The 23458-nt window shown below is 41.6% G+C and overlaps 1 long non-coding RNA gene across 1 annotated transcript; it reads right to left on the bottom strand.

Moving 5' to 3' along the window:
* Positions 1–18506: 18506 nt before the first annotated feature.
* Positions 18507–23200, bottom strand: LOC139073056 (uncharacterized). Its single transcript, XR_011521866.1, has 2 exons — positions 22737–23200; positions 18507–19989 (listed from the first exon to the last, which is right to left on the bottom strand). It is a non-coding gene; the product is annotated as an uncharacterized lncRNA (long non-coding RNA).
* Between the last annotated feature and the right edge of the window lie 258 nt (positions 23201–23458).

Raw genomic sequence — 23458 nt, 5'->3', positions numbered from 1 at the left:
CCTTCCTGTAACGTTTCAGCCTGATTGGACCTTGTTTTCACACAAATGGACCCAGAATTAAGTGAAATTGTGCTTCGTGCAACATAATTCTGGGTGCCATTTACAAACCATAAGTGCTAATGACTCCATTCCTTTTTGTGGTTGTAGGGGCTTTTGATTGGAGTACACTAAAAAAAAACCTGACCTCTCTAGGACATTCAGAAGCCAAGTTATAAGCCCACAAAGGTGTAACTGGACTACTTCTTTAAAGTGACACCAGGCCCGGTGACCTTTGGGACATGGTTTGACCCCCTATAGAAATGTGCGATCATCATGAAACGTTCAGATCACTTACAACTCAATAGATTCTACCTTCTTGTAACGTTTCAGCCTGATTGGACCTTGTTTTCACACAAATGGACCCAGAATGATGTGAAATTGTGCTTCGTGCAACATAAATCTGGGTGCCATTTACAAACCATAAGTGCTAATGACTCCATTCCTTTTTGTGGTTGTAGGGGCTGTTGATTGGAGTACACTAAAACAAACCTGATCTCTCTAGGACATTCAGAAGCCAAGTTATAAGCCCACAAATGTGTAACTGGACTACTTCTTTAAAGTGACACCAGATCTGGTGACCTTTGGGACATGGTTTGACCCCCTTAGGAAAGTGCTATCATCATGAAACGTTCAGATCACTTACAACTCAATAGATTCTACCTTCCTGTAACGTTTCAGCCTGATCGGACCTTGTTTTCGCACAAATGAACCCAGAATGATGTGAAATTGTGCTTTGTGCAACATAATTCTGGGTGCCATTTACAAACCATAAGTGCTAATGACTCCATTCCTTTTTGTGGTTGTAGGGGCTGTTGATTGGAGTACACTAAAACAAACCTAACCTCTCTAGGACATTCAGAAGCCAAGTTATAAGCCCACAAAGGTGTAACTGGACTACTTCTTTAAAGTGACACCAGGCCCGGTGACCTTTGGGACATGGTTGGACCCCCCCTTAGGAAAGTGCTATCATCATGAAACGTTCAGATCACTTACAACTCAATAGATTCTACCTTCCTGTAACGTTTCAGCCTGATTGGACCTTGTTTTCACACAAATGGACCCAGAATGATGTGAAATTGTGCTTCGTGCAACATAATTCTGGGTGCCATTTACAAACCATAAGGGCTAATTACTCCATTCCTTTTTGTGGTTGTAGGTGCTGTTGATTGGAGTACATTAAAACAAACCTGATCTCTCTAGGACATTCAGAAGCCAAGTTATAAGCCCACAAATGTGTAACTGGACTACTTCTTTAAATTGACACCAGATCCGGCTACCTTTGGGACATGGTTTGACCCCCTTAGGAAAGGGCTATCATCATGAAACGTTCAGATCACTTACAACTCAATAGATTCTACCTTTCTGTAATGTTTCAGCCTGATTGGACCTTGTTTTCACACAAATGGACCCAGAATGAAGTGAAATTGTGCTTCGTGCAACATAATTCTGGGTGCCATTTACAAACCATAAGTGCTAATGACTCCATTCCTTTTTGTGGTTGTAGGGGCTGTTGATTGGAGTACACTAAAACAAACCTGATCTCTCTAGGACATTCAGAAGCCAAGTTATAAGCCTACAAAGGTGTAACTGGACTACTTCTTTAAAGTGACACCAGGCCCGGTGACCTTTGGGACATGGTTTGACCCCCTTAGGAAAGTGCTATCATCATAAAACGTTCAGATCACTTACAACTCAATAGATTCTACCTTCCTGTAACGTTTCAGCCTGATTGGACCTTGTTTTCACACAAATGGACCCAGAATGATGTGAAATTGTGCTTCGTGCAACATAATTCTGGGTGCCATTTACAAACCATAAGGGCTAATTACTCCATTCCTTTTTGTGGTTGTAGGTGCTGTTGATTGGAGTACATTAAAACAAACCTGATCTCTCTAGGACATTCAGAAGCCAAGTTATAAGCCCACAAATGTGTAACTGGACTACTTCTTTAAATTGACACCAGATCAGGTGACCTTTGGGACATGGTTTGACCCCCTTAGGAAAGTGCTATCATCATGAAACGTTCAGATCACTTACAACTCAATAGATTCTAACCTCCTGTAACGTTTCAGCCTGATTGGACCTTGTTTTCACACAAATGAACCCAGAATGATGTGAAATTGTGCTTCGTGCAACATAATTCTGGGTGCCATTTACAAACCATAAGTGCTAATGACTCCATTCCTTTTTGTGGTTGTAGGGGCTTTTGATTGGAGTACACTAAAACAAACCTAACCTCTCTAGTACATTCTGAAGCCAAGTTATAAGCCCACAAAGGTGTAACTGGACTACTTCTTTAAAGTGACACCAGGCCCGGTGACCTTTGGGACATGGCTTTACCCCCTGTAGGAATGTGCGATCATCTTGAAACGTTCAGATCACTTACAACTCAATAGATTCTACCTTCTTGTAGCGTTTCAGCCTGATTGGACCTTGTTTTCACACAAATGGACCCAGAATGATGTGAAATTGTGCTTCGTGCAACATAATTCTGGGTGCCATTTACAAACCATAAGTGCTAATGACTCCATTCCTTTTTGTGGTTGTAGGGGCTGTTGATTGGAGTACATTAAAACAAACCTGATCTCTCTAGGACATTCAGAAGCCAAGTTATAAGCCCATAAATGTGTAACTGGACTACTTCTTTAAATTGACACCAGATCCGGTGACCTTTGGGACATGGTTTGACCCCCTTAGGAAAGTGCTATCATAATGAAACGTTCAGATCCCTTACAACTCAATAGATTCTACCTTCCTATAATGTTTCAGCCTGATTGGACCTTGTTTTCACACAAATGGACCCAGAATGAAGTGAAATTTTGCTTCGTGCAACGTAATTCTGGGTGCCATTTACAAACCATAAGTGCTAATGACTCCATTCCTTTTTTTGGTTGTAGGGGCTGTTGATTGGAGTACACTAAAACAAACCTAACCTCTCTAGGACATTCAGAAGCCAAGTTATAAGCCCACAAAGGTGTAACTGGACTACTTCTTTAAAGTGACACCAGGCCCGGTGACCTTTGGGACATGGTTTGACCCCCTTAGGAAAGTGCTATCATCATGAAACGTTCAGATCACTTACAACTCAATAGATTCTACCTGCCTGTAACGTTTCAGCCTGATTGGACCTTGTTTTCACACAAATGAACCCAGAATGATGTGAAATTGTGCTTCGTGCAACATAATTCTGGGTGCCATTTACAAACCATAAGGGCTAATTACTCCATTCCTTTTTGTGGTTGTAGGTGCTGTTGATTGGAGTACATTAAAACCAACCTGATCTCTCTAGGACATTCAGAAGCCAAGTTATAAGCCCACAAATGTGTAACTGGACTACTTCTTTAAATTGACACCAGATCCGGCTACCTTTGGGACATGGTTTGACCCCCTTAGGAAAGTGCTATCATCATGAAACGTTCAGATCACATACAACTCAATAGATTCCACCTTCCTGTAACGTTTCAGCCTGATTGGACCTTGTTTTCACACAAATGGACCCAGAATGAAGTGAAATTGTGCTTCGTGCAACATAATTCTGGGTGCCATTTACAAACCATAAGTGCTAATGACTCCATTCCTTTTTTTGATTGTAGGGGCTGTTGATTGGAGTACACTAAAACAAACCTAACCTCTCTAGGACATTCAGAAGCCAAGTTATAAGCCCACAAAGGTGTAACTGGACTACTTCTTTAAAGTGACCCCAGGCCCGGTGACCTTTGGGACATGGTTTGACCCCCTTAGGAAAGTGCTATCATCATGAAACGTTCAGATCACTTACAACTCAATAGATTCTACCTTCCTGTAACGTTTCAGCCTGATTGGACCTTGTTTTCACACAAATGGACCCAGAATGATGTGAAATTGTGCTTCGTGCAACATAATTCTGGGTGCCATTTACAAACCATAAGGGCTAATTACTCCATTCCTTTTTGTGGTTGTAGGTGCTGTTGATTGGAGTACATTAAAACAAACCTGATCTCTCTAGGACATTCAGAAGCCAAGTTATAAGCCCACAAATGTGTAACTGGACTACTTCTTTAAATTGACACCAGATCCGGCTACCTTTGGGACATGGTTTGACCCCCTTAGGAAAGTGCTGTCATCATGAAACAATCAGATCACTTACAACTCAATAGATTCCACCTTCCTGTAACGTTTCAGCCTGATTGGACCTTGTTTTCACACAAATGGACCCAGAATGAAGTGAAATTTTGCTTCGTGCAACGTAATTCTGGGTGGCATTTACAAACAATGAGTGCTAATGACTCCAATCCTTTTTGTGGTTGTAGGGGCTGTTGATTGGAGTACATTAAAACCAACCTGATCTCTCTAGGACATTCAGAAGCCAAGTTATAAGCCAACAAATGTGTAACTGGACTACTTCTTTAAATTGACACCAGATCCGGTGACCTTTGGGACATGGTTTGACCCCCTTAGGAAAGTGCTATCATCATGAAACGTTCAGATCACTTACAACTCAATAGATTCTACCTTCCTGTAACGTTTCAGCCTGATTGGACCTTGTTTTCACACAAATGGACCCAGAATTAAGTGAAATTGTGCTTCGTGCAACATAATTCTGGGTGCCATTTACAAACCATAAGTGCTAATGACTCCATTCCTTTCTGTGGTTGTAGGGGCTTTTGATTGGAGTACATTAAAACAAACCTGACCTCTCTAGGACATTCAGAAGCCAAGTTATAAGCCCACAAAGGTGTAACTGGACTACTTCTTTAAAGTGACACCAGGCCCGGTGACCTTTGGGACATGGTTTGACCCCCTATAGAAATGTGCGATCATCATGAAACGTTCAGATCACTTACAACTCAATAGATTCTACCTTCTTGTAACGTTTCAGCCTGATTGGACCTTGTTTTCACACAAATGGACCCAGAATGATGTGAAATTGTGCTTCGTGCAACATAAATCTGGGTGCCATTTACAAACCATAAGTGCTAATGACTCCATTCCTTTTTGTGGTTGTAGGGGCTGTTGATTGGAGTACACTAAAACAAACCTGATCTCTCTAGGACATTCAGAAGCCAAGTTATAAGCCCACAAATGTGTAACTGGACTACTTCTTTAAATTGACACCAGATCCGGTGACCTTTGGGATATGGTTTGACCCCCTTAGGAAAGGGCTATCATCATGAAACGTTCAGATCACTTACAACTCAATAGATTCTACCTTCCTGTAACGTTTCAGCCTGATCGGACCTTGTTTTCACACAAATGAACCCAGAATGATGTGAAATTGTGCTTCGTGCAACATAATTCTGGGTGCCATTTACAAACCATAAGTGCTAATGACTCCATTCCTTTTTGTGGTTGTAGGGGCTGTTGATTGGAGTACACTAAAACAAACCTAACCTCTCTAGGACATTCAGAAGCCAAGTTATAAGCCCACAAAGGTGTAACTGGACTACTTCTTTAAAGTGACACCAGGCCCGGTGACCTTTGGGACATGGCTTTACCCCCTGTAGGAATTTGCGATCATCTTGAAACGTTCAGATCACTTACAACTCAATAGATTCTACCTTCTTGTAGCGTTTCAGCCTGATTGGACCTTGTTTTCACACAAATGGACCCAGAATGATGTGAAATTGTGCTTCGTGCAACATAATTCTGGGTGCCATTTACAAACCATAAGTGCTAATGACTCCATTCCTTTTTGTGGTTGTAGGGGCTGTTGATTGGAGTACATTAAAACAAACCTGATCTCTCTAGGACATTCAGAAGCCAAGTTATAAGCCCATAAATGTGTAACTGGACTACTTCTTTAAATTGACACCAGATCCGGTGACCTTTGGGACATGGTTTGACCCCCTTAGGAAAGTGCTATCATAATGAAACGTTCAGATCCCTTACAACTCAATAGATTCTACCTTCCTGTAATGTTTCAGCCTGATTGGACCTTGTTTTCACACAAATGGACCCAGAATGAAGTGAAATTTTGCTTCGTGCAACGTAATTCTGGGTGCCATTTACAAACCATAAGTGCTAATGACTCCATTCCTTTTTGTGGTTGTAGGGGCTGTTGATTGGAGTACATTAAAACAATCCTGATCTCTCTAGGACATTCAGAAGCCAAGTTATAAGCCCACAAATGTGTAACTGGACTACTTCTTTAAATTGACACCAGATCCGGTGACCTTTGGGACATGGTTTGACCCCCTTAGGAAAGTTCTATCATCATGAAACGTTCAGATCACTTACAACTCAATAGATTCTACCTTCCTGTAATGTTTCAGCCTGATTGGACCTTGTTTTCACACAAATGGACCCAGAATGAAGTGAAATTGTGCTTCGTGCAACATAATTCTGGGTGCCATTTACAAACCATAAGTGCTAATGACTCCATTCCTTTTTTTGGTTGTAGGGGCTGTTGATTGGAGTACACTAAAACAAACCTAACCTCTCTAGGACATTCAGAAGCCAAGTTATAAGCCCACAAAGGTGTAACTGGACTACTTCTTTAAAGTGACACCAGGCCCGGTGACCTTTGGGACATGGTTTGACCCCCTTAGGAAAGTGCTATCATCATAAAACGTTCAGATCACTTACAACTCAATAGATTCTACCTTCCTGTAACGTTTCAGCCTGATTGGACCTTGTTTTCACACAAATGGACCCAGAATGATGTGAAATTGTGCTTCGTGCAACATAATTCTGGGTGCCATTTACAAACCATAAGGGCTAATTACTCCATTCCTTTTTGTGGTTGTAGGTGCTGTTGATTGGAGTACATTAAAACAAACCTGATCTCTCTAGGACATTCAGAAGCCAAGTTATAAGCCCACAAATGTGTAACTGGACTACTTCTTTAAATTGACACCAGATCCGGCTACCTTTGGGACATGGTTTGACCCCCTTAGGAAAGTGCTATCATCATGAAACAATCAGATCACTTACAACTCAATAGATTCCACCTTCCTGTAACGTTTCAGCCTGATTGGACCTTGTTTTCACACAAATGGACCCAGAATGAAGTGAAATTTTGCTTCGTGCAACGTAATTCTGGGTGGCATTTACAAACAATGAGTGCTAATGACTCCATTCCTTTTTGTGGTTGTAGGGGCTGTTGATTGGAGTACATTAAAACCAACCTGATCTCTCTAGGACATTCAGAAGCCAAGTTATAAGCCCACAAATGTGTAACTGGACTACTTCTTTAAATTGACACCAGATCCGGTGACCTTTGGGACATGGTTTGACCCCCTTAGGAAAGTGCTATCATCATGAAACGTTCAGATCACTTACAACTCAATAGATTCTACCTTCCTGTAACGTTTCAGCCTGATTGGACCTTGTTTTCACACAAATGGACCCAGAATTAAGTGAAATTGTGCTTCGTGCAACATAATTCTGGGTGCCATTTACAAACCATAAGTGCTAATGACTCCATTCCTTTTTGTGGTTGTAGGGGCTTTTGATTGGAGTACACTAAAACAAACCTGACCTCTCTAGGACATTCAGAAGCCAAGTTATAAGCCCACAAAGGTGTAACTGGACTACTTCTTTAAAGTGACACCAGGCCCGGTGACCTTTGGGACATGGTTTGACCCCCTATAGAAATGTGCGATCATCATGAAACGTTCAGATCACTTACAACTCAATAGATTCTACCTTCTTGTAACGTTTCAGCCTGATTGGACCTTGTTTTCACACAAATGGACCCAGAATGATGTGAAATTGTGCTTCGTGCAACATAAATCTGGGTGCCATTTACAAACCATAAGTGCTAATGACTCCATTCCTTTTTGTGGTTGTAGGGGCTGTTGATTGGAGTACACTAAAACAAACCTGATCTCTCTAGGACATTCAGAAGCCAAGTTATAAGCCCACAAATGTGTAACTGGACTACTTCTTTAAAGTGACACCAGATCTGGTGACCTTTGGGACATGGTTTGACCCCCTTAGGAAAGTGCTATCATCATGAAACGTTCAGATCACTTACAACTCAATAGATTCTACCTTCCTGTAACGTTTCAGCCTGATCGGACCTTGTTTTCACACAAATGAACCCAGAATGATGTGAAATTGTGCTTCGTGCAACATAATTCTGGGTGCCATTTACAAACCATAAGTGCTAATGACTTCATTCCTTTTTGTGGTTGTAGGGGCTGTTGATTGGAGTACACTAAAACAAACCTAACCTCTCTAGGACATTCAGAAGCCAAGTTATAAGCCCACAAAGGTGTAACTGGACTACTTCTTTAAAGTGACACCAGGCCCGGTGACCTTTGGGACATGGTTTGACCCCCCTTAGGAAAGTGCTATCATCATGAAACGTTCAGATCACTTACAACTCAATAGATTCTACCTTCCTGTAACGTTTCAGCCTGATTGGACCTTGTTTTCACACAAATGGACCCAGAATGATGTGAAATTGTGCTTCGTGCAACATAATTCTGGGTGCCATTTACAAACCATAAGTGCTAATTACTCCATTCCTTTTTGTGGTTGTAGGGGCTGTTGATTGGAGTACATTAAAACAAACCTGATCTCTCTAGGACATTCAGAAGCCAAGTTATAAGCCCACAAATGTGTAACTGGACTACTTCTTTAAATTGACACCAGATCCGGTGACCTTTGGGACATGGTTTGACCCCCTTAGGAAAGTGCTATCATCATGAAACGTTCAGATCACTTACAACTCAATAGATTCTACCTTCCTGTAACGTTTCAGCCTGATTGGACCTTGTTTTCACACAAATGAACCCAGAATGATGTGAAATTGTGCTTCGTGAAACATAATTCTGGGTGCCATTTACAAACCATAAGTGCTAATGACTCCATTCCTTTTTGTGGTTGTAGGGGCTTTTGATTGGAGTACACTAAAACAAACCTAACCTCTCTAGGACATTCTGAAGCCAAGTTATAAGCCCACAAAGGTGTAACTGGACTACTTCTTTAAAGTGACACCAGGCCCGGTGACCTTTGGGACATGGTTTTACCCCCTATAGAAATGTGCGATGATCTTGAAACGTTGAGATCACTTACAACTCAAAAGATTCTACCTTCTTGTAGCGTTTCAGCCTGATTGGACCTTGTTTTCACACAAATGGACCCAGAATGAAGTGAAATTTTGCTTCGTGCAATGTAATTCTGGGTGCCATTTACAAACCATAAGTGCTAATGACTCCATTCCTTTTTGTGGTTGTAGGGGCTGTTGATTGGAGTACATTAAAACAAACCTGATCTCTCTAGGACATTCAGAAGCCAAGTTATAAGCCCACAAATGTGTAACTGGACTACTTCTTTAAATTGACACCAGATCCGGTGACCTTTGGGACGTGGTTTGACCCCCTTAGGAAAGTGCTATCATCATGAAACGTTCAGATCACTTACAACTCAATAGATTCTACCTTCCTGTAACGTTTCAGCCTGATTGGACCTTGTTTTCACACAAATGGACCCAGAATGAAGTGAAATTGTGCTTCGTGCAACATAATTCTGGGTGCCATTTACAAACCATAAGTGCTAATGACTCCATTCCTTTTTGTGGTTGTAGGGGCTGTTGATTGGAGTACATTAAAACAAACCTGATCTCTCTAGGACATTCAGAAGCCAAGTTAAAAGCCCACAAATGTGTATCTGGACTACTTCTTTAAATTGACACCAGATCCGGTGACCTTTGGGACATGGTTTGACCCCATTAGGAAAGTGCTATCATCATGAAACGTTCAGATCACTTACAACTCAATAGATTCTACCTTCCTGTAACGTTTCAGCCTGATTGGACCTTGTTTTCACACAAATGGACCCAGAATGATGTGAAATTGTGCTTCGTGCAACATAATTCTGGGTGCCATTTACAAACCATAAGTGCTAATGACTCCATTCCTTTTTGTGGTTGTAGGGGCTGTTGATTGGAGTACATTAAAACAAACCTGATCTCTCTAGGACATTCAGAAGCCAAGTTATAAGCCCACAAATGTGTAACTGGACTACTTCTTTAAATTGACACCAGATCCGGTGACCTTTGGGACATGGTTTGACCCCCTTAGGAAAGTGCTATCATAATGAAACGTTCAGATCCCTTACAACTCAATAGATTCTACCTTCCTGTAACGTTTCAGCCTGATTGGACCTTGTTTTCACACAAATGGACCCAGAATGAAGTGAAATTTTGCTTCGTGCAACGTAATTCTGGGTGCCATTTACAAACCATAAGTGCTAATGACTCCATTCCTTTTTGTGGTTGTAGGGGCTGTTGATTGGAGTACATTAAAACAAACCTGATCTCTCTAGGACATTCAGAAGCCAAGTTATAAGCCCACAAATGTGTAACTGGACCACTTCTCTAAATTGACACCAGATCCGGTGACCTTTGGGACATGGTTTGACCCCCTTAGGAAAGTGCTATCATCATGAAACGTTCAGATCACTTACAACTCAATAGATTCTACCTTCCTGTAACGTTTCAGCCTGATTGGACCTTGTTTTCACACAAATGGACCCAGAATTATGTGAAATTGTGCTTCGTGCAACATAATTCTGGGTGCCATTTACAAACCATAAGTGCTAGTGACTCCATTCCTTTTTGTGGTTGTAGGGGCTGTTGATTGGAGTACACTAAAACAAACCTAACCTCTCTAGGACATTCAGAAGCCAAGTTATAAGCCTACAAAGGTGTAACTGGACTACTTCTTTAAAGTGACACCAGGCCCGGTGACCTTTGGGACATGGTTTGACCCCCTTAGGAAAGTGCTATCATCATGAAACGTTCAGATCACTTACAACTCAATAGATTCTACCTTCCTGTAACGTTTCAGCCTGATTGGACCTTGTTTTCACACAAATGGACCCAGAATGATGTGAAATTGTGCTTCGTGCAACATAATTCTGGGTGCCATTTACAAACCATAAGTGCTAATTACTCCATTCCTTTTTGTGGTTGTAGGTGCTGTTGATTGGAGTACATTAAAACAAACCTGATCTCTCTAGGAAATTCAGAAGCCAAGTTATAAGCCCACAAATGTGTAACTGGACTACTTCTTTAAATTGACACCAGATCCGGCTACCTTTGGGACATGGTTTGACCCCCTTAGGAAAATGCTATCATCATGAAACGTTCAGATCACTTACAACTCAATAGATTCTACCTTCCTGTAACGTTTCAGCCTGATTGGACCTTGTTTTCACACAAATGAACCCAGAATGATGTGAAATTGTGCTTCGTGCAACATAATTCTGGGTGCCATTTACAAACCATAAGTGCTAATGACTCCACTGCTTTTTGTGGTTGTAGGGGCTTTTGATTGGAGTACACTAAAACAAACCTGACCTCTCTAGGACATTCAGAAGCCAAGTTATAAGCCCACAAAGGTGTATCTGGACTACTTCTTTAAAGTGACACCAGGCCCGGTGACCTTTGGGACATGGTTTGACCCCCTACAGAAATGTGCGATCATCATGAAACGTTCAGATCACTTACAACTCAATAGATTCTACCTTCTTGTAACGTTTCAGCCTGATTGGACCTTGTTTTCACACAAATGGACCCAGAATGATGTGAAATTGTGCTTCGTGCAACATAAATCTGGGTGCCATTTACAAACCATAAGTGCTAAAGACTCCATTCCTTTTTGTGGTTGTAGGGGCTGTTGATTGGAGTACACTAAAACAAACCTGATCTCTCTAGGACATTCAGAAGCCAAGTTATAAGCCCACAAATGTGTAACTGGACTACTTCTTTAAAGTGACACCAGATCTGGTGACCTTTGGGACATGGTTTGACCCCCTTAGGAAAGTGCTATCATCATGAAACGTTCAGATCACTTACAACTCAATAGATTCTACCTTCCTGTAACGTTTCAGCCTGATCGGACCTTGTTTTCACACAAATGAACCCAGAATGATGTGAAATTGTGCTTTGTGCAACATAATTCTGGGTGCCATTTACAAACCATAAGTGCTAATGACTCCATTCCTTTTTGTGGTTGTAGGGGCTGTTGATTGGAGTACACTAAAACAAACCTAACCTCTCTAGGACATTCAGAAGCCAAGTTATAAGCCCACAAAGGTGTAACTGGACTACTTCTTTAAAGTGACACCAGGCCCGGTGACCTTTGGGACATGGTTTGACCCCCCTTAGGAAAGTGCTATCATCATGAAACGTTCAGATCACTTACAACTCAATAGATTCTACCTTCCTGTAACGTTTCAGCCTGATTGGACCTTGTTTTCACACAAATGGACCCAGAATGATGTGAAATTGTGCTTCGTGCAACATAATTCTGGGTGCCATTTACAAACCATAAGTGCTAATGACTCCATTCCTTTTTGTGGTTGTAGGGGCTTTTGATTGGAGTACACTAAAACAAACCTAACCTCTCTAGGAAATTCTGAAGCCAAGTTATAAGCCCACAAAGGTGTAACTGGACTACTTCTTTAAAGTGACACCAGGCCCGGTGACCTTTGGGACATGGTTTTACCCCCTATAGGAATGTGCGATCATCTTGAAACGTTGAGATCACTTACAACTCAAAAGATTCTACCTTCTTGTAGCGTTTCAGCCTGATTGGACCTTGTTTTCACACAAATGGACCCAGAATGAAGTGAAATTTTGCTTCGTGCAACGTAATTCTGGGTGCCATTTACAAACCATAAGTGCTAATGACTCCATTCCTTTTTGTGGTTGTAGGGGCTGTTGATTGGAGTACATTAAAACAAACCTGATCTCTCTAGGACATTCAGAAGCCAAGTTATAAGCCCACAAATGTGTAACTGGACTACTTCTTTAAATTGACACCAGATCCGGTGACCTTTGGGACATGGTTTGACCCCCTTAGGAAAGTGCTATCATCATGAAACGTTCAGATCACTTACAACTCAATAGATTCTACCTTCCTGTAACGTTTCAGCCTGATTGGACCTTGTTTTCACACAAATGGACCCAGAATGAAGTGAAATTGTGCTTCGTGCAACATAATTCTGTACAAACCATAAGTGCTAATGACTCCATTCCTTTTTGTGGTTGTAGGGGCTGTTGATTGGAGTACATTAAAACAAACCTGATCTCTCTAGGACATTCAGAAGCCAAGTTAAAAGCCCACAAATGTGTATCTGGACTACTTCTTTAAATTGACACCAGATCCGGTGACCTTTGGGACATGGTTTGACCCCATTAGGAAAGTGCTATCATCATGAAACGTTCAGATCACTTACAACTCAATAGATTCTACCTTCCTGTAACGTTTCAGCCTGATTGGACCTTGTTTTCACACAAATGGACCCAGAATGATGAGAAATTGTGCTTCGTGCAACATAATTCTGGGTGCCATTTACAAACCATAAGTGCTAATGACTCCATTCCTTTTTGTGGTTGTAGGGGCTGTTGATTGGAGTACATTAAAACATACCTGATCTCTCTAGGACATTCAGAAGCCAAGTTATAAGCCCACAAATGTGTAACTGGACTACTTCTTTAAATTGACACCAGATCCGGTGACCTTTGGGACATGGTTTGACCCCCTTAGGAAAGTGCTATCATAATGAAACGTTCAGATCCCTTACAACTCAATAGATTCTACCTTCCTGTAACGTTTCAGCCTGATTGGACCTTGTTTTCACACAAATGGACCCAGAATTATGTGAAATTGTGCTTCGTGCAACATAATTCTGGGTGCCATTTACAAACCATAAGTGCTAGTGACTCCATTCCTTTTTGTGGTTGTAGGGGCTGTTGATTGGAGTACACTAAAACAAACCTAACCTCTCTAGGACATTCAGAAGCCAAGTTATAAGCCTACAAAGGTGTAACTGGACTACTTCTTTAAAGTGACACCAGGCCCGGTGACCTTTGGGACATGGTTTGACCCCCTTAGGAAAGTGCTATCATCATGAAACGTTCAGATCACTTACAACTCAATAGATTCTACCTTCCTGTAACGTTTCAGCCTGATTGGACCTTGTTTTCACACAAATGGACCCAGAATGATGTGAAATTGTGCTTCGTGCAACATAATTCTGGGTGCCATTTACAAACCATAAGTGCTAATTACTCCATTCCTTTTTGTGGTTGTAGGTGCTGTTGATTGGAGTACATTAAAACAAACCTGATCTCTCTAGGAAATTCAGAAGCCAAGTTATAAGCCCACAAATGTGTAACTGGACTACTTCTTTAAATTGACACCAGATCCGGCTACCTTTGGGACATGGTTTGACCCCCTTAGGAAAATGCTATCATCATGAAACGTTCAGATCACTTACAACTCAATAGATTCTACCTTCCTGTAACGTTTCAGCCTGATTGGACCTTGTTTTCACACAAATGAACCCAGAATGATGTGAAATTGTGCTTCGTGCAACATAATTCTGGGTGCCATTTACAAACCATAAGTGCTAATGACTCCACTGCTTTTTGTGGTTGTAGGGGCTTTTGATTGGAGTACACTAAAACAAACCTGACCTCTCTAGGACATTCAGAAGCCAAGTTATAAGCCCACAAAGGTGTAACTGGACTACTTCTTTAAAGTGACACCAGGCCCGGTGACCTTTGGGACATGGTTTGACCCCCTACAGAAATGTGCGATCATCATGAAACGTTCAGATCACTTACAACTCAATAGATTCTACCTTCTTGTAACGTTTCAGCCTGATTGGACCTTGTTTTCACACAAATGGACCCAGAATGATGTGAAATTGTGCTTCGTGCAACATAAATCTGGGTGCCATTTACAAACCATAAGTGCTAAAGACTCCATTCCTTTTTGTGGTTGTAGGGGCTGTTGATTGGAGTACACTAAAACAAACCTGATCTCTCTAGGACATTCAGAAGCCAAGTTATAAGCCCACAAATGTGTAACTGGACTACTTCTTTAAAGTGACACCAGATCTGGTGACCTTTGGGACATGGTTTGACCCCCTTAGGAAAGTGCTATCATCATGAAACGTTCAGATCACTTACAACTCAATAGATTCTACCTTCCTGTAACGTTTCAGCCTGATCGGACCTTGTTTTTACACAAATGAACCCAGAATGATGTGAAATTGTGCTTTGTGCAACATAATTCTGGGTGCCATTTACAAACCATAAGTGCTAATGACTCCATTCCTTTTTGTGGTTGTAGGGGCTGTTGATTGGAGTACACTAAAACAAACCTAACCTCTCTAGGACATTCAGAAGCCAAGTTATAAGCCCACAAAGGTGTAACTGGACTACTTCTTTAAAGTGACACCAGGCCCGGTGACCTTTGGGACATGGTTTGACCCCCCTTAGGAAAGTGCTATCATCATGAAACGTTCAGATCACTTACAACTCAATAGATTCTACCTTCCTGTAACGTTTCAGCCTGATTGGACCTTGTTTTCACACAAATGGACCCAGAATGATGTGAAATTGTGCTTCGTGCAACATAATTCTGGGTGCCATTTACAAACCATAAGTGCTAATTACTCCATTCCTTTTTGTGGTTGTAGGGGCTGTTGATTGGAGTACATTAAAACAAACCTGATCTCTCTAGGACATTCAGAAGCCAAGTTATAAGCCCACAAATGTGTAACTGGACTACTTCTTTAAATTGACACCAGATCCGGTGACCTTTGGGACATGGTTTGACCCCCTTAGGAAAGTGCTATCATCATGAAACGTTCAGATCACTTACAACTCAATAGATTCTACCTTCCTGTAACGTTTCAGCCTGATTGGACCTTGTTTTCACACAAATGAACCCAGAATGATGTGAAATTGTGCTTCGTGCAACATAATTCTGGGTGCCATTTACAAACCATAAGTGCTAATGACTCCATTCCTTTTTGTGGTTGTAGGGGCTTTTGATTGGAGTACACTAAAACAAACCTAACCTCTCTAGGAAATTCTGAAGCCAAGTTATAAGCCCACAAAGGTGTAACTGGACTACTTCTTTAAAGTGACACCAGGCCCGGTGACCTTTGGGACATGGTTTTACCCCCTATAGGAATGTGCGATCATCTTGAAACGTTGAGATCACTTACAACTCAAAAGATTCTACCTTCTTGTAGCGTTTCAGCCTGATTGGACCTTGTTTTCACACAAATGGACCCAGAATGAAGTGAAATTTTGCTTCGTGCAACGTAATTATAATAATAATAATAATACATTTTATTTCAAAGCGCCTTTCAGGACACCCAAGGTCACTTTACACAAAACACGTAATAAAATACAATAAAACAATAATAAAACCCAAAGAAGAAAAAACAGAGAGAAACATTTCAATAAAATCAGAGGTTGTAGGCAGATTTAAACATGTGTGTTTTGAGTTTTGATTGGAAAAGGGTAAAACTGTCGATGTTCCTGATGTCTGGGGGAAGTGAGTTCCAGAGTCGAGGAGCAGAGCGGCTGAAAGCTCTGCTCCCCATGGTAGCGAGACGGGCAGAAGGAACCGCAAGATGGATGGAAGAAGAAGATCTGAGTGAACGGGACGAGGTGTGAATACTTATAAGGTCTGAGATATATGGAGGAGAGAGGTTGTGGATTGCTTTGAAGGTATGGAGGAGAATTTTGAAGATGGACCTGAATTTAACTGGGAGCCAGTGGAGCTGCTGGAGAACCGGCGTGATGTGGTGAAAGGAAGGGGTTCTGGTGATAATACGGGCTGCTGAATTCTGGACCAGTTGCAGTTTATGAAGGACTTTGTTGGGGAGACCATAAAGAAGTGAATTGCAATAGTCGATACGGGAGGTGACGAGGCTGTGGACGAGAATAGCGGCAGTGTGAGGGGTCAGTGAGGGACGAAGACGGTTTATGGAACGTAGATGGAAGTATGCTGACCGAATTAAGTTATTAATGTGAGCCTGAAAAGAAAGGGAGCTGTCGAGAATGACACCCAGACTCTTGACATGAGGTGAGGGGGAGACTGTGGCACTGTCAATAGTTAAAGAAAAGCTGTCAGATGTTGAGAGGGTGGAGTTAGTGCCAACTAGAAGAAGTTCAGTTTTATTGCCGTTGAGTTTGAGGAAATTAGAGGTGAACCATGATTTGATTTCAGAGAGGCAGAGTGTAAGGGAGGATGGTGGGAGAGTTGAGTTGGGCTTACTGGAAATGTAGAGCTGGGTGTCATCTGCAAAGCAGTGAAACTGGATATTGAATTTGCGGAAGATTTTGCCGATAGGGAGGAGATATACTATGAAGAGGAGGGGCCCCAGGACAGAGCCCTGGGGCACACCTGACTTGACTGGGGAGGGTTCTGAGGTAAAGGATTTTAACTGGATGAACTGAGTTCTAATACGAGAATGAATTCTGGGTGCCATTTACAAACCATAAGTGCTAATGACTCCATTCCTTTTTGTGGTTGTAGGGGCTGTTGATTGGAGTACATTAAAACAAACCTGATCTCTCTAGGACATTCAGAAGCCAAGTTATAAGCCCACAAATGTGTAACTGGACTACTTCTTTAAATTGACACCAGATCCGGTGACCTTTGGGACATGGTTTGACCCCCTTAGGAAAGTGCTATCATCATGAAACGTTCAGATCACTTACAACTCAATAGATTCTACCTTCCTGTAACGTTTCAGCCTGATTGGACCTTGTTTTCACACAAATGGACCCAGAATGAAGTGAAATTGTGCTTCGTGCAACATAATTCTGTACAAACCATAAGTGCTAATGACTCCATTCCTTTTTGTGGTTGTAGGGGCTGTTGATTGGAGTACATTAAAACAAACCTGATCTCTCTAGGACATTCAGAAGCCAAGTTAAAAGCCCACAAATGTGTATCTGGACTACTTCTTTAAATTGACACCAGATCCGGTGACCTTTGGGACATGGTTTGACCCCATTAGGAAAGTGCTATCATCATGAAACGTTCAGATCACTTACAACTCAATAGATTCTACCTTCCTGTAACGTTTCAGCCTGATTGGACCTTGTTTTCACACAAATGGACCCAGAATGATGAGAAATTGTGCTTCGTGCAACATAATTCTGGGTGCCATTTACAAACCATAAGTGCTAATGACTCCATTCCTTTTTGTGGTTGTAGGGGCTGTTGATTGGAGTACATTAAAACATACCTGATCTCTCTAGGACATTCAGAAGCCAAGTTATAAGCCCACAAATGTGTAACTGGACTACTTCTTTAAATTGACACCAGATCCGGTGACCTTTGGGACATGGTTTGACCCCCTTAGGAAAGTGCTATCATAATGAAACGTTCAGATCCCTTACAACTCAATAGATTCTACCTTCCTGTAACGTTTCAGCCTGATTGGACCTTGTTTTCACACAAATTGACCCAGTGTTAGGTAATTTGATTTTATCCCATATTACCTTAAAGGACGACACACCCTTTGATAGAGAGAGAGAGTAAATTGATTATTTGTAATGTCCATGTGTGTAGCTCAACCAGGCCCCATTCTGCTTCAGCCTCAAAGCTTTATCCTCACCTGCTCTGTATACCTGCATTCTGCAATTATCTGGTAGATAATACTTAACCTCCATAACCCTGGAACCTGAAATAAACCCACATGACAACAAGGAAGACATTTTACCCTGAGTCTCCAAATGCATGGAGAGTTAACGCAGAGAAACCTCCTCCGAGGCTTCCCCCACGTCACTCCCCTGTGCTCCCAGTTCTTCAGGGGCTTTATTCACCAAATGGATGGGGGGAGAAGGCGGACCTTCTCAAGTTACAGAGTTCTCTCAATTAACATCTTTGCTCAACCTTTTTATGAACATACCAACACAGAGATTCATGATGTGTAATGGGCATCTTTTAGGTCTCAAAAAGGTACATTTATAAATATACCCAACATTCCCTCCTGATGTGACCTTTTGAGCAATAAAAGATTAAACCAATAAAACAACATTAACATGAAACTAGGACACACCTAACCTGGAATTTGAAAAGACCAATTAATCAATCGGATTTTAGTTCCAACATTAAACCAGACATCAAACCCAATTTTATCCTGTATTTCTAGCTTCATTAACTTATCCCCCCTGAATGCTACCTTTGAGCAATGATTATCCTGTCAACAAAACCCAGAGCAAGAGTTAAAACCTGGAATTAGGAATGAATAAACTAGACAACAAAAACCTACATAATAATCTTGAATTCCTAGCTTTATTAAAGTAACCCATATCATTTGTCATCAAACACTTGTGGATCTTCTGCTCCACATCCGTCGTTACCTCCTGTGCTGCAATCGATCGCTTGTAGGACTGAACAGGTGTCACAGGTTTTGAGTTTTCTGTGGCTGGCTGACCTGCAGTTCTGGTTCCCTCCTGAAGTTGGTGTTTGACCTCTGCACCTCATCTCCAGTTCAGGTGTGATATCTCGGTCACACTGTGCTCTCAGCTTTGCGTCGTCCCGCTGACGTGTCGACGCAGGTCACTTCCTGAGAGAGCTGACTGGCCCACAGCGGGTTTTGTGGTTTTACATCAGCTTACAGGTTGGTACCGGTTTGGGCTAACTGATCCACTTGGTTTGTGGTTTAACATTAGCTCAGCCGGTGACGGTGGTTTGTATCACTTCCGTCTTGGACTGCAAGTCAGCAGTTAGCCACGTCTTTCGTGCTTCCTCCATCTTGGATTGTGGGCTCCACCTCCTTTTCAACACACCTACAAGTCACAAACGTTTCAAAGACCCACAGCAGGATGCCACAGGCACAGACCAATTTGCATTCTGTTAGACATGCGTTCAACTTCCACAGCTGCTTGCTCAAAGGAACTCAGATCCTCTGAAGTCTTTTCATCGACACTCTTCTCCTGAGTCTGAGCCATTCCTGCATTCGGAGAGTATCAGGACAGGACATAGCAAACCATCTTGTGTTGCAATCACAATACCTTCCTGGTTGTTGAGGGTCAATGGGGCACAAAGCGTCTTGTCCCCGATCTGTGTCCTCTGATGTTTTCTGCAGGAACCAATGCAGCCAGCCACTGATCTTTATCACCTGTTAATCGAGTTCCCATCATCACATCACAGCAGGACACAAATCAAGGAGTCTCCCAGCCTGTCTTGCCTAGGGAACAATTTGCATTTAGGAAAACAGTGTACCCAAAAGTTGTGCTGCCTAATTGTTTAAATTAATAAACATTGATGTCTGGTTTAGCATGAAAATAGTCAGATATGGTCTGTCCTAAATTTTCACAAACAAAATAAAACACATCCAAATTCTTTAAAACTAGCTTGTCTCAAAAGGAGTTAATCAGAGATTCTATCACACTAAGGCGGAGTTTACACAATCACGTCACAGAGGCTTCAAAGAGGTTTTTCACAAAAGGACCCTAGAGTCTTCTAGTCTAGCCTTGATTTAGTTGCTTAGGCTCACACATTTGCATTCAGGCAAAAGGCATTCTAATTTAAATGAACCAGCCCATCTCCACCTTGTAAGGTAATCAAAACTTTATCAGTTACACCACCCCCTCCTGTGGAGGTAGGGTTCTCACACATTTACAGGATCTAAATTAATCAAAAGGAAGTCACTCAGATTTATTAAACCTTATAACCCAAACAGAAAATAAATGATGGTAATAGCTCAAATGTTGAAATAGTTACAAAACAGCCTTACTGTTGAGTAAAATAACATACTACGATCAGCATTATGGTCTGTAGGGGCTGAGTTGATGTTTACATTTCAAACAAGATTTGCATAGAAATAGCATACAGGAAAAATCTAGCACCGTGTTGATTCAATCATGTTATTAAATTAAATCTATCAATGGTCGATAAGACACATTTAACGGGAAGTTTTTACGGTTCATAAAAAATCTAAACACCCTCCTGTAAAGCCAGTCTTATGGCAGAAACACCAAGTTTAACATGATTTAGTCATATGATAAAATGCTGAGATAAAAAACTGTTACTGCATAGTGTAGAATTCTATTTACCTAAGATCATAACCCACTAAAGTAAAACTGAAAAGTTGTATTTTTAATCTTGGTTCATGAGCAAAAGGTATCTTCGGATCCAGAGTAGCTGCTGCACAGCTAATCTACCAGAGCTATAAGCAAAGAGTCTGTCATTTTAAAATGGCATAAGCTAGTTGTAAGGTTATGTGCCTCTTATAACACAAAATCATGAATTTTCCCTTCTAATTCTGTAATTTGGGGTCAAATTCCTCAATAAAAGATTAGGGGAACTACTTAGGTCTAACTACATGATCTTTTAGAAAGAGTATTTATTTATTTTAATAAAATAATAAAAGGCCTGTAGACCAGAATATCTAATTTAACTTGAGGCAATCGCGTGAATCATCTCCATCTTATTTGGGCATTCATTCAGCCTGTAAAGCTGAAGGAGTTATTTACTTAGGACGGATGTATTTATCCCTGCTTAACTGTATTTCCTTAACATTCTATCTACGCAAGTCATTTTGTTTACTAGTTTAGTACGAGTTATCATGCAGATAAAAGCAATGACTTTTTCAGATAGTATTTAGCTAATCATCACACCTCAAACATTTCTTTAAAACTTCCTTTTTGCCTTCTCTCTTTTCCTCAACCATTTCTTTAAACTGTCTATTTGCCTTCTCTGTTTCTTCAACCATTTCTTTAATTCTGTCTTTTCTCCATCTGTCTGCTTTTTTTCCTTAACCTTCTCTGCTAACCTTTCATTTCTTCCTAACCAAACCATCAAACAGTTAGTGGCCTGCAGCCTTATCAAAACCATCCCCCATAACACTTCGTTGTATCTTCATACACCCCCTCAAACCTTCACCCCTCCTTTTCCTTTCTTCTATTTCTCCAGCATCTCTTAGGAAACACATACACACACACACACCTGAGCCTTCTGACCCACACTTACACATCACAGGATGTTAGTCTTATTCATACATGTACAGAATAAAGAACAAGACAACACAGAACAAAACAGAAACATAGAACATAGACTATCTAGAATCTGCAGGTTTCACACAGAACAAACTAGGCTCAAAGCCTCAGTCACACACATTATCATGCATTTGGACCGTCCACTCACTCAGAGATCGGCCGAGACACACACATTCAGGCTTCAGAACCTTGGCCCAAAACTTCTCTCACACACACACACAAACAGAAACTGACCTGCAGGCTTTCACTCACACACATTCAGAACTTGGACACAACCCCCCCAGATCAGACCAGATCCGGTTAGGCCCAAAACCTTTACTCATACACAGATGGAGCAAAACTCTGTCAGAAATTAACATGCCAGTCCTCAGCGTCACCTTTCAACAATACACAACACGGAAACCGGCAAGTCCACCCACAAAAATGGAACGCAGCCCCATGGCACCAGAAAAATCACAACACAAATAACACAGACCGGGAATTTTAGACCGATTTAAGATCTTTTAAGCCAATCAAATTTTGTGTACCTTGTTGCACCATAAAATATTTAAACAATTCCCTGCGGCAGTGTGATTTCAGCATCAAACCACTCCAATCGACTCCAGCACTTACATGCTGCGTGTATTAACCATCCGCGGCTGCTTTAATGCAGCGCTGGTTTAGCAACAGTTTTAGGTGCACCTGAACATTCACCTGTAATTACTACCCACAGCTCTGCGGGACGCCCTGTGCACGCAGACACAAGACTTATTAAAACCTCCTCTTCAAGGCAGGAATACAGCCCGGTTCACGTTTCAATGCAACCCCACGGTTTACATGTGCAACCCCTAGCTGGACACAAAAACGTCTTTTTGTGCGTGAATGTCAGTCACCACCATCAATCTTAAATCACACTGCCAACGGTTAAAAACAAAAAGTGCAATTAATTTTTACTCACCCAGTGTGCTATTCAGCTGCCAGACTGCGAAGCGAACTCCCACCGGAACTCTGCTCTCCAGAGCTCACCAGAGCTGATCCACAGTCTCCCCTTACCAGAAACAGACTCAAACCAATTTTAGCCAAAACAATCTCACACGTCTTTTTCCGGTCATCAACTTTCTCATACACTCAAGAGGTTCACACACACACACGGCCGCAACTGGCCCTCCTCAATCAACTCAAACCACACTGCCAGTGGTTAAAGAAACAGACACAAATTACTGAATTAGCTTAATGAATTAATGAATTAACCTACTCTCCGTGGTAATTTCGTCCTGAGTTCGGGAAGGCGAGAGCTTGAATGGGAATCTGCCTGCAAGGCTAAAAAGCCGGCCGGTGAAACAATTTTAGTTCCCCGGGCTTTGATGAGGTAAGTGGCGCCTGTACGGCTCCCCGAAGCCAGCTTCCCATCGACGGCTCTGCCTTGCCCGCATCCTCCACCACTTGTTAGGTAATTTGATTTTATCCCATATTACCTTAAAGGACGACACGCCCTTTGATAGAGAGAGAGAGTAAATTGATTATTTGTAATGTCCATGTGTGTAGCTCAACCAGGCCCCATTCTGCTTCAGCCTCAAAGCTTTATCCTCACCTGCTCTGTATACCTGCATTCTGCAATTATCTGGTAGATAATACTTAACCTCCATAACCCTGGAACCTGAAATAAACCCACATGACAAC

Source organism: Nothobranchius furzeri, chromosome 11, assembly GCF_043380555.1.
Source record: "Nothobranchius furzeri strain GRZ-AD chromosome 11, NfurGRZ-RIMD1, whole genome shotgun sequence".
Classification (NCBI taxonomy): Eukaryota; Metazoa; Chordata; class Actinopteri; order Cyprinodontiformes; family Nothobranchiidae; genus Nothobranchius; species Nothobranchius furzeri.
This window is presented reverse-complemented; position numbering and strand designations above follow the sequence as displayed.